The following is a 12432-nucleotide window of genomic DNA, read 5'->3' as shown; positions in this document are numbered from 1 at the left end:
GGTTTTTGGCTAATTGTTACCAATTCGAAGGCAAATCTTTTCGCACTGCATCTGTAGTTATGTATTTATGAAAAACCTATTCAAATGCCATCCCACATCCTGAAAACGAATGTCGACCCAACCATATAAATAAATAATAATTCCGTGCCAGATAAGTTTGGCGGCCTTCTTCTTTCTTCTACATTATTGCGGGTGACTATACCAAAAAATGTTTTTCTTAGTTTTTGATTGAGGTAGATACCATTTTGTATATTTTTAGGGTTCCGTAGTCAACTTATAGTTTCGCCATGTCTGTCTGTCCGTCCGTCCGTCCGTCCGTCCGTCCGTCCGTCCGTCCGTCCGTCCGTCCGTCCGTCCGCGGATAATCTCAGTAATCGTTAGCACTAGAAAGCTGAAATTTGGTACCAATATGTATATCAATCACGCCGACAAAGTGGTAAAATAAAAAGTGGATTTTTTTTTTGTTAGGGTACCCCCCCTATATGTAAAGTGGGGACTGATTTTTTTTTCATTCCAACCCCAACGTCTGATATATTGTTGGATAGGTATTTAAAAATGAATACTTAAGGGTTTACTAAAATCGTTTTTTGATAATATTAATATTTTCGGAAATAATCGCTCCTAAAGGAAAAAAAAGTGTGCCCCCCCTCTCTAACTTTTGAACCATATGTTTAAAAAATATAAAAAAAATCACAAAAGTAGAACTTTATAAAGACTTTCTAGGAAAATTGTTTTGAACTTGATAGGTACAGTAGTTTTTGAGAAAAATACGGAAAACTACGGAACCCTACACTGAGCGTGGCCCGACACGCTCTTGGCCGGTTTTTTTATTTAGACTCATAATATAGGTATAATTGCGATGCTGCAGCTTTCTAACAATAATAACGATCTTTGTGTAAAACCGCGGACAGTCGGACAAACTCAGGACTTGGATAGCTAATCGACGGAACCCTAAATTGATACTACGATTATATATGGGCAAGTGGTAGTCCACTATTCTCTTAACCATAAATTCCAAATTTGATTTTAGTCACGTAATTTTGACCGAGGAAGTAACCGCCAATTTACCGATGAGCCAAAATGTATGAAACAACCAATATTTTTTGCGGTTAGTTGGTCCCATTCCACAATTACAGTAAAATCGAATCCGATTATACAATTTAAATCCACAACGTAGACCCGTGTGGGGCATGCATTAACGCCGTAAAGTGAATTTTATGACAGGTAACGCCATCTAGTGATACCTATCTTCGTACCGCTAGGTAATTTAGAAAAGTTAGGGTGATTTCCTGTCGATTATGTGTTTAACTAAGTAGGAACAATAATTAACAAACTGAAATTTTATAGCCATTCTCGCGCGGGATCATCTGATATAAATATTTAGGACTTACTTAAACCAGTTGTTCTTTATCACACACGGCCACCGTTTGCCCATATTTAAATGTAAACCATTGGCCCCTATTTAAAAATAAATTTGAAAATGTAAACGTAGGTGTAGTGACGGGTTAAGAATTTCACCACCCCCTTTCTTCCCGTAGGTGTCGTAGAAGTCGAGGCGAGAGGCTGGCAACTCTGTCACTGCAATGTCACAATTTGGATTTTTTTCAACCTCTAAATCTAATGTCAATCTCTTATTTTGTTGTAATGAGTTTCTTCCTCCACTCGACCCTATCACTCGCATTTCCCCACCAGTTGGGATAAATTTTTTCCAGGTCGTCGCACCATTTCCTTTTTGGTCTGCCTGAACCCCGACCTACACCATCTATGGTAGTCCGTGGGTCCCACTCGGTAACCATTTTGGCCCACCTTTCAGGATGCATGCGGCAGACGTGTCCAGCCCAGTCCCACTTAAGCTTAGCGGTCTTGGCACCCACATCTACTACTCGAGTTCTGGAGCGCAGTTCCGTGTTTCTGATTCGATCAGTTCTCCGAACACCCAGTATACTGCGATCCATCGCCCGCTGGCAAACCTTGAGTTTGGACTTTAAAGCCTCCGTTAACGACCACGTTTGAGCACCATAGATTAGGATAGACAAGATACACATGTCGATAAGTTTGCGCTTGAGACACAGGGGAAGGTTGCCCTTCAATAGCGCTTTCATGGACCAGAAGCTCTTCCAGGCGTTTTCGATGCGTCTATCGACTTCTAGAGTTTGCCTGTTTTCGAAGGATGTTATTTGGCCTAAGTGGAAGTGCAAGTGGAGTGGGAAGAAAGGGGAGGCCTTTGCCCAGCAGTGGGACACTATAGCAGGCTAATAAAAAAAAAAAGAGTTTCTTATTTTTTCGATGTATTTTTATCAAATTTTTATACTGTCTTCCATATTTATTTATTTTTACAGTTATGCTGTATGACGTATTTGAATAAAAAATAAATAAACCTTCCATATTTTTAGATCAATAGATCTTATTTGCAGCCACTTATTAGTCTTACTACAGGAACCCTATAATGTTCCAATACTGCCCCCCGAAGTATTCGCGCCGCGCGCATACCGCCGCGCTAATATGGCCGCACGCGCACGCGCAAAACGACTACACGCATAGCGGAGCCTTCAAATATTTGAGGCGACGGACGATTTTTAACTTTGTGCGGTCGGGTAAAGGCAGTTAAGGCGGAACTTGAGTAGAATTTAATGTTATGGTTTAAGACTTGTTATAGGCCAGGCCACGATATAAATTAGGTTTAAAAAAACCGGCCAAGAGCGTGTCGGGCCACGCTCAGTGTAGGGTTCCGTAGTTTTCCGTATTTTTCTCAAAAACTACTGAACCTATCAAGTTCAAAATAATTTTCCTAGAAAGTCTTTAGTTCTACTTTTGTGATTTTTTTCATATTTTTTAAACATATGGTTCAAAAGTTAAAGGGGGGGGGGGGGGGGACGCACTTTTTTTCCTTTAGGAGCGATTATTTCCGAAAATATTAATATTATCAAAAAACGATCTTAGTAAACCCTTATTCATTTTTAAATACCTATCCAACAATTTATCACACGTTGGGGTTGCAATGAAAAAAAATATCAGCCCCCACTTTACATGTAGGGGGGGTACCCTAATAAAACATTTTTTTCCAATTTTTATTTTTGCACTTTGTTGGCGTGATTGATATACATATTACATATTGGTACCAAATTTCAGCTTTCTAGTGCTAACGGTTACTGAGATTATCCGCGGACGGACGGACGGACGGACAGACAGACATGGCGAAACTATTAAGGGTTCCTAGTTGACTACGGAACCCTAAAAAAAACCGGCCAAGAGCGTGTCGGCCGTCGGGCCACGCTCAGTGTAGGGTTCCGTAGTTTTCCGTAATTTTCTCAAAAACTACTGAACCTATCAAGTTCAAAACAATTTTCCTAGAAAGTCTTTATAAAGTTCTACTTTTGTGATTTTTTTCATATTTTTTAAACTTATGGTTCAAAAGTTGAGGGGGGAGACGCACTTTTTTTTCCTTTAGGAGCGATTATTTCCGAAAATATTAATATTATCAAAAAACGATCTTAGTAAACCCTTATTCATTTTTAAATACCTATCCAACAACATATCACACGTTGGGGTTGGAATGAAAAAAAAAATCAGCCCCCACTTTACATGTAGGAGGGGTACCCTAAGAAAACATTTTTTTCCATTTTTTGTTTTTGCACTTTGTTGGCGTGATTGATATACATATTAGTACCAAATTTCAGCTTTCTAGTGCTTACGGTTACTGAGATTATCCGCGGACGGACGGACGGACGGACGGACGGACAGACAGACATGGCGAAACTATAAGGGTTCCTAGTTGACTACGGAACCCTAAAAACTGGTATAATATGCTGTGTCACAGAAAAAGTTTATTATAGTCTGTATCTTTTAGTTTAACCCTTAAATGCATGAATTTTTCTTTTGACGAGATATTATATGTGATAGACAATGGTTTTCTGACTCTGGGAAAAATAATAAAAAAAATATTTAAGATCGATTTTTATACCAAATCAGTGTTAGAAGTTAAATAGGCCAAATCTTATTTACATAAATATATCGTAATTGGTAAGTTTTATTTAAATAAATTAATAGTTTAAAAAACACTATAAAACACGCTTTTATAAATGCACGTAAAAGCCAAAAATAAATTATGGATCGTTCAAGTTGTCTCTATTTGTGAGCTGAAGTTTAAAAACTATGTGCTTTTAATTATAATATTTGATTGTAAAAGCGTGGGGCGCTGGAACAGGAAAGACGTTTTGTATAACTTGCTGATAAATCAAATTATGCTATGCTACGGGAAGGAGGTTACACAGATTGACGCGCTAACTGGAGTTGCAGCATGACTAGTAGGTTCTACATTAAACAGTCAAATCAATTAAAAGTCAGTGTTCAAAGTAGGTACCAGTTTGTCGAACTCAGACAAAATATGCGCTAGTAGCGAGGAGAGTCGACAGTCACCGACACTTAGAACGCCGCTTTTTTCCGGTAATCAAAGTACAAAAGGGGAAAGTGTCTACAGTGACAGGATGCAGAGTTCTTGTTCGTGGACGAGATATCTTTGGTTCTTTTTGGTAACCCTTAGGCGGCATATGTAAACGTTATGTTCTTATGCAACTTCATTCGCCAGGAAGTTCGGATTAGTATTTGTTTACAAGAAAGTCTTTCCTGTTCCAGCGCCCCACGCTTTTACAATCAAATATTATAATTAAAAGCACATAGTTTTTAAACTTCAGCTCACAACTAGAGACAACTTGAACGATCCATAATTTATTTTTGGCTTTTACGTGCATTTATAAAAGCGTGTTTTATAGTGTTTTTTAAACTATTAATTTATTTTATACTTTTTAGTCATTAATAATGAAATACTTTTAACATTTATACATAAATTTATTTCAAGTAGGCGGATTTTACATGCCATTTGTGGCTTAACGTGTACTTATTGCTAATTGCTACTTAATAATAACCAGCGGCTACCTTCTTATTACGGTATTATCATAAAAATGTTTATACCTAGTAAGTTATCCGTAAAAGATAGACCCCTTTATTTGCTCTTAAGGGTCACAGGAAAACCATTACCCAACTTATTTTAAATACAACGTTGATCTTTCTTTCGTGCGGGGGCTTCGCCCCCGAGGCCCCCTTTTCTTTACACTTAAGGATCACAAGAAAACTTTTTTTTTGTTTTTTTTTTTCGTGGGGAATGCGTTTACGCATACCGCCGGGTCTGAGGTGGTGGGCGACCCGGTCGGTTATGTGGGGCTCGAGGCTGTAAAGAGTCCCCCTACCCACTAAACCCCACGGTGTCCTCTCACCGCTTTGTGTGCGGAGTCCCGGGAAGCTGTAAAGTGCATTCGCGGCCCCACAGCGGCCATCCTGGATCAGAATCCCTCGCAGGTCAGGCGATGAGCCGACCGGTCCTCACTGTGGGAGCGCTTCCTGGACACAAGGGTCGCACTATCCAACTCGAGAGCCAGCGTATTGGGCGGGGGCGCTCTCATGCATCCCTCGCCCGCTGGCTGTCTTTAGGGTGGCAGGTTCCGCTCGTGAGCGGCACGTCTGCGACCTATGCATCACAAGAAAACCTTAACCAAACTTATTTTAAAAACAACGTTGATCTTTCTTTTATGCGGGGGCTTCGCCCCCCGAGCCCCCCTTTGTTTGCTCTGAAAGGTCACAAGAAAACGCTATCCCAACTTATTTTAAATACTACGTTAATCTTTCTTTTATGCGGGGGGCATCGCCCCCCGAGCTCCCCTTTGTTTGCTCTTAAAGGTCACAAGAAAACGCTAACCCAACTTATCTTAAATACTACGTTGATCTTTCTTTCATGCGGGGGCTTCGCCCCCGAGCCCCCTTTGTTTGCTCTTAAAGGTCACAAGAAAACGCTAAACCAATTTATTCTAAATACTACGTTGATCTTTCTTTCATGCGGGGGCTTCGCCCCCCGAGCCCCCCTTTGTTTGCTCTTAAAGGTCACAAGAAAACGCTAACCCAACTTATTTTAAATACAACGTTGATCTTTCTTTCATGCGGGGGCTTCGCCCCCCGAGCCCCCCTTTGTTTGCTCTTAAAGGTCACAAGAAAACCTTAACCCAACTTATTTTAAATACAACGTTGATCTTTCTTTTATGCGGGGGCTTCGCCCCCCGAGCCCCCTTTGTTTGCTCTGAAATGTCACAAGAAAACGTTAACCCAACTTATTTTAAATACTACGTTAATCTTTCTTTTATGCGGGGGGCTTCGCCCCCCGAGCCCCCCTTTGTTTGCTCTTAAAGGTCACAAGAAAACGCTAACCCAACTGATCTAAAGTACTACATTGATCTTTCATTCATGCGGGGGGCTTCGCCCCCCGAGCCCCCCTTTGTTTGCTCTTAAAGGTCACAAGAAAACGCTAAACCAATTTATTCTAAATACTATGTTGATCTTTCTTTCATGCGGGGGGCTTCGCCCCCCGAGCCCCCCTTTGTTTGCTCTTAGAGGTCACAAGAAAACGCTAACCCAACTTATTTTAAATACTACGTTAATCTTTCTTTTATGCGGGGGGCTTCGCCCCCCAAGCTCCCCTTTGTTTACTCTGAAAGGTCACAAGAAAACGCTTACCCAACTTATTTTAAATACTACGTTAATCTTTATTTTATGCGGGGGGCTTCGCCCCCCGAGCCCCCCTTTGTTTGCTCTTAAAGGTCACAAGAAAACACTAACCCAACTTATCTTAAATACTACGTTGATCTTTCTTTCATGCGGGGGGCTTCGCCCCCCGAGCCCCCCTTTGTTTGCTCTTAAAGGTCACAAGAAAACGCTAAACCAATTTATTCTAAATACTACGTTGATCTTTCTTTCATGCGGGGGGCTTCGCCCCCCGAGCCCCCCTTAAAGGTCACAAGAAAACGCTAACCCAACTTATTTTAAATACAACGTTGATCTTTCTTTTATGCGGGGGGCTTCGCCCCCCAAGTCCCCCTTTGTTTACTCTGAAAGGTCACAAGAAAACGCTTACCCAACTTATTTTAAATACTACTTTAATCTTTATTTTATGCGGGGGGCTTCGCCCCCGAGCCCCCTTTGTTTGCTCTTAAAGGTCACAAGAAAACGCTAACCCAACTGATCTTAAATACTACGTTGATCTTTCTTTCATGCGGGGGCTTCGCCCCCGAGCCCCCTTTGTTTGCTCTTAAAGCTCACAAGAAAACGCTAACCCAACTGATCTTAAATACTACGTTGATCTTTCTTTCATGCGGGGGCTTCGCCCCTGAGCCCCCTTTGTTTGCTCTTAAAGGTCACAAGAAAACGCTAACCCAACTTATTCTAAATACTACGTTGATCTTTCTTTCATGCGGGGGCTTCGCCCCCGAGCCCCCCTTTGTTTGCTCTTAAAGGTCACAAGAAAACGGTAACCCAACTTATCTTAAATACTACGTTGATCTTTCTTTCATGCAGGGGGCTTCGCCCCCCGAGCCCCCCTTCGTTTGCTCTTAAAGGTCACAAGAAAACGCTAAACCAATTTATTCTAAATACTACGTTGATCTTTCTTTCATGCGGGGGGCTTCGCCCCCCGAGCCCCCCTTTGTTTGCTTTTAAAAGTCACAAGAAAACGCTAACCCAACTTATTTTAAATACAACGTTGATCTTTCTTTTATGCGGGGGCTTCGCCCCCGTGCCCCCTTTGTTTACTCTGAAAGGTCACAAGAAAACGCTTACCCAACTTATTTTAAATACTACGTTAATCTTTCTTTTATGCGGGGGCTTCGCCCTCCGAGCCCCCTTTGTTTGCTCTTAAAGGTCACAAGAAAACGCTAACCCAACTTATCTTAAATACAACGTTGATCTTTCTTTTATGCACGGGGCTTCGTCCCCCGAGCCCCCTTTGTTTGCTCTTAAAGGTCACAAGAAAACGCTATCCCAACTTATTCTAAATACTACGTTGATCTTTCTTTCATGCGGGGAGCTTCGCCCCCTGAGGCCCCCTTTTCTTTACTCTAAAGGATCACAAGAAAACCTTTTTCTTTTTTTTTTTTTTTTTTTCGTGGGGAATGCGTTTACGCATACCGCCGGGTCTGAGGTGGTGGGCGACCCGGTCGGTTATGTGGGGCTCGAGGCTGTAAAGAGTCCCCCTACCCACTAAACCCCACGGTGTCCTCTCACCGCTTTGTGTGCGGGGTCCCGGGAAGCTGTAAAGTGCATCCGCGGCCCCGCAGCGGCCATCCTGGATCAGAATCCCTCGCTGATCGGGCCATGAGCCGACCGGTCCTCACTGTGGGAGCGCTTCCCGGACACAAGGGTCGCACTCTCCAACTCGAGAGCCAGCATATTGGGCGGGGGCGCTCTCATGCATCCCTCGCCCGCTGGCTGTCTTTAGGGTGGCAGGTTCCGCTCGTGAGCGGCACGTCTGCAACCTGTGCGGCGGCGGCGCATCGGGGGTGCCTCGGCCTGGGCTTCCCGTTCGCGCTCCGCCGCCTCTTTCTCGTTGAGGACGTGCTCGCTAAAAGAGAGCAGAATCACAAGAAAACCTTAACCCAACTTATCTTAAATACTACGTTGATCTTACTTTCATGCGGGTGGCTTCGCCCCCCGAGCCCCCCTTTCTTTGTTCTGAAAGGTCACAAGAAAACGCTAACCCAACTTATTTTAAATACTACGTTGATCTTTCTTTTATGCGGGGGGCTTCGCCCCCCGAGCCCCCTTTGTTTGCTCTTAAAGGTCACAAGAAAACGCTAACCCAACTTATCTTAAATACAACGTTGATCTTTCTTTTATGCGGGGGCTTCGCCCCCGAGCCCCCTTTGTTTGCTCTGAAATGTCACAAGAAAACGCTAACCCAACTTATTTTAAATACTACGTTAATCTTTTTTTTATGCGGGGGGCTTCGCCCCCCGAGCCCCCCTTTGTTTGCTCTTAAAGGTCACAAGAAAACGCTAACCCAACTGATCTTAAATACTACGTTGATCTTTCTTTCATGCGGGGGGCTTCACCCCCCCAAGCCCCCCTTTGTTTGCTCGTAAAGGTCACAAGAAAACGCTAACCCAACTTATTCTAAATACTTCGTTGATCTTTCTTTCATGCGAGGGGCTTCTCCCCCCGAGGCCCCCTTTTCTTTACTCTTAAGGATCACAAGAAAACTTAACCCAACTTATTTTAAATACAACGTTGATCTTTCTTTTATGAGGGGGGCCTGGCCCCCCGAGCCCCCCTTTGTTTGCTCTGAAAGGTCACAAGAAAACGCTATCCCAACTTATTTTAAATACTACGTTAATCTTTCTTTCATGCGGTGGGCTTCGCCCCCCGAGCCCCCCTTTGTTTGCTCTGAAATGTCACAAGAAAACGCTAACCCAACTTATTTTAAATACTACGTTAATCTTTTTTTTATGCGGGGGGCTTCGCCCCCCGAGCCCCCTTTGTTTGCTCTTAAAGGTCACAAGAAAACGCTAACCCAACTGATCTTAAATACTGCGTTGATCTTTCTTTCATGCGGGGGGCTTCACCCCCCCAAGCCCCCCTTTGTTTGCTCGTAAAGGTCACAAGAAAACGCTAACCCAACTTATTCTAAATACTTCGTTGATCTTTCTTTCATGCGAGGGGCTTCTCCCCCCGAGGCCCCCTTTTCTTTACTCTTAAGGATCACAAGAAAACTTAACCCAACTTATTTTAAATACAACGTTGATCTTTCTTTTATGAGGGGGCCTGGCCCCCGAGCCCCTTTGTTTGCTCTGAAAGGTCACAAGAAAACGCTATCCCAACTTATTTTAAATACTACGTTAATCTTTCTTTCATGCGGTGGGCTTCGCCCCCCGAGCCCCCCTTTGTTTGCTCTGAAAGGTCACAAGAAAACGCTATCCCAACTTATTTTAAATACTACTTTAATCTTTCTTTTATACGGGGGGCTTCGCCCCCGAGCCCCCCTTTGTTTGCTCTTAAAGGTCACAAGAAAACGCTAACCCAACTTATCTTAAATACTACGTTGATCTTTCTTTCATGAGGGGGCTTCGCCCCCGAGCCCCCTTTGTTTGCTCTGAAAGGTCACAAGAAAACGCTATCCCTACTTATTCTAAATACTACGTTGATCTTTCTTTCATGCGGGGGGCTTCGCCCCCCGAGCCCCCCTTTTCTTTGCTCTTAAGGATCACAAGAAAACCTTAACCCAACTTATTTAAATACAACGTTTATCTTTCTTTCTTGCGGGGGCTTCGCCCCCGAGCCCCCCCTTTGTTTGCTCTGAAAGGTCACAAGAAAACGCTAACCCAACTTTTTTAAATACTACGTTGATCTTTCTTTCATGCTTTCCCCCTCGAGCCCCCCCCCCCCCCCCCTTTTCTGTTCTTATCTTCCGGCACCATCATCAGGCCTTGAAACCTAATCGTAGTCATAGTTCATTACAAGACTTTTCTAAGAAGCCCAAAAACAGCTATGATACGATGTTCCATCATGTAGTTCCAGTTCATATCTTCCGGCTCCATCATCAGACCTTGAAACCTAATCGTAGTCAAAGTTCATTACAAGACTTTCTTAAGAAGCCCAAAAACAGCTATGATACGATGTTCCATCATGTAGTTCCAGTTCATATCTTTCGGCTTCATCATCAGACCTTGAAACCTAATTGTAGTCAAAGTTCATTACAAGACTTTTCTAAGAAACCCAAAAACGGCTATGATACGATGTTCCATCATGTAGTTCCAGTTCATATCTTCCGACTCCATCATCAGATCAGCTCAACAGTACCATATTATTGTATTGTCATCGGAACTACATATAGCTGCCAATTTTCATTACGCTACGATCCTTGGAAGATGGTTAAATTAGCCTCCGCAGATTCCATTACATAGTTAGTTACATACACGACGACCTAATAAAAGCGTGTTAATTAAAAATAGCGGCCATAGCGTTTATACGGGAGTTGAGGCATAAGCTGAGAGAGAGGACCTCCGATCTCCGATGCTCGTGCGGGCTCGTACCTGGTGCAAAGGTTGTCCTGTCCACTGCCATCCAACGTGGCAATGCGGCAAGTTTGATGGGCACCTTTGCACCCGGTACAAGAGGTCTTTTTGATTAGTTTATACTTTTAATTTAGATTTAAAAAAATTTTAATTTTTATAGATGTTTAAGATTGTACATACTAGTTGATACTAGTAACTTTTTATTTATTGAATAAATTTCTTTGTTTAAAAAAAATACTACTATTAAAAAGGTACCTACACTATTTGTAAAACCTTAATGACAAAATGTATATATGTCGCAGTAAGATAGATAAAGCCGTTATATAGTTATAACCCTAGGGATATAATTATACGTCGTAACATAGTTAAACGAAAGCAATTTATTGCTATCTTACTAGGAATATAACTATAATACGTTACTAGTTTAGTCAAATAATTATATGACTGGATTCAGTTTAGTGAAATGATTGTAGACAGGAGTGTGGCGGTGCGGCGGAGGTATAGTTATAACCCTAGGGATATAATTATATGCGTTAAACAAACAAACCACAGTGAAGAATTGTTTAGGGCAAGAATTTGTTAATTATTTCCAATTCAATGTGCTTATTCTCTCTAAACACACAGACGGATGGACAGAGTCGCGACATAAGGGTTCCTTTTGATTTTTTTTGGTATAGAACTATAAAGAACCGGGACTTCCGGTTCCAGTCCCACTTAGAGACGTATTATAATTATATCCCTAGATTAAGTTTAATCCAGTGATATAATTATATAACTAAACTAGTACCTACCGTATTATAATTATATTCCTAGTAAGATGGTTATGAATCGCTTTTGTTTAGCTATGTTACGGCATATAATTATATCCCTAGGGTTATAACTATACCTCTGCCGCACCGTCGCACTCCTACCTACAATCATTTCACTAGACTGAATCCAGTCATATAACTATATGACTAAACTAGTAACGTATTATAGTTATATTCCTAGTAAGATAGCAATTAATCGCTTTCGTTTAACTATGTTACGACGTATAATTATATTCCTAGGGTTATAACTATATAACGGTTTTATCTATCTTACTGCGACATATACATCACCATGCATTTAAGGGTTAAATAAATACAAACAAAATCTACCCTCAAAAATGCTCCTTGTGCCAGTTGAGGGTGGGGATAAATGACAATAGTACACGACCAAATAAGAAAGTTAAAGATAGGCTCAGTGACAGATACGCTTGGTTTTTGTATTCGGTTGGTTAACCGACAAGTGTAACTACCCACAAATGTATAAATAATTTTTTGCGTTATTTTAAATACCTGAAAGTAGTGCATAGGCTAGACTAATCTGTGGTTAGATAGGATCAGATTATTTAAGGTACAGTCAACCAATTTGAATCCTAGGTCACTGTAGAATTTTACAGTCAACGAACGTCAAAAGTGGCATCTATGCACGGTGTCAATAAGACAGATTCTAGATTCTAGAGTGGCCTATGATTCAAATTGGTTGACCGTATGTTGACAACGAATTTGATAAGGCAGACTTT

Source organism: Leguminivora glycinivorella, chromosome 9, assembly GCF_023078275.1.
Source record: "Leguminivora glycinivorella isolate SPB_JAAS2020 chromosome 9, LegGlyc_1.1, whole genome shotgun sequence".
NCBI classification, from domain to species: domain Eukaryota; kingdom Metazoa; phylum Arthropoda; class Insecta; order Lepidoptera; family Tortricidae; genus Leguminivora; species Leguminivora glycinivorella.
The sequence above is the reverse complement of the archived record's forward strand: the minus strand, read 5'-3'. Positions refer to the sequence as shown.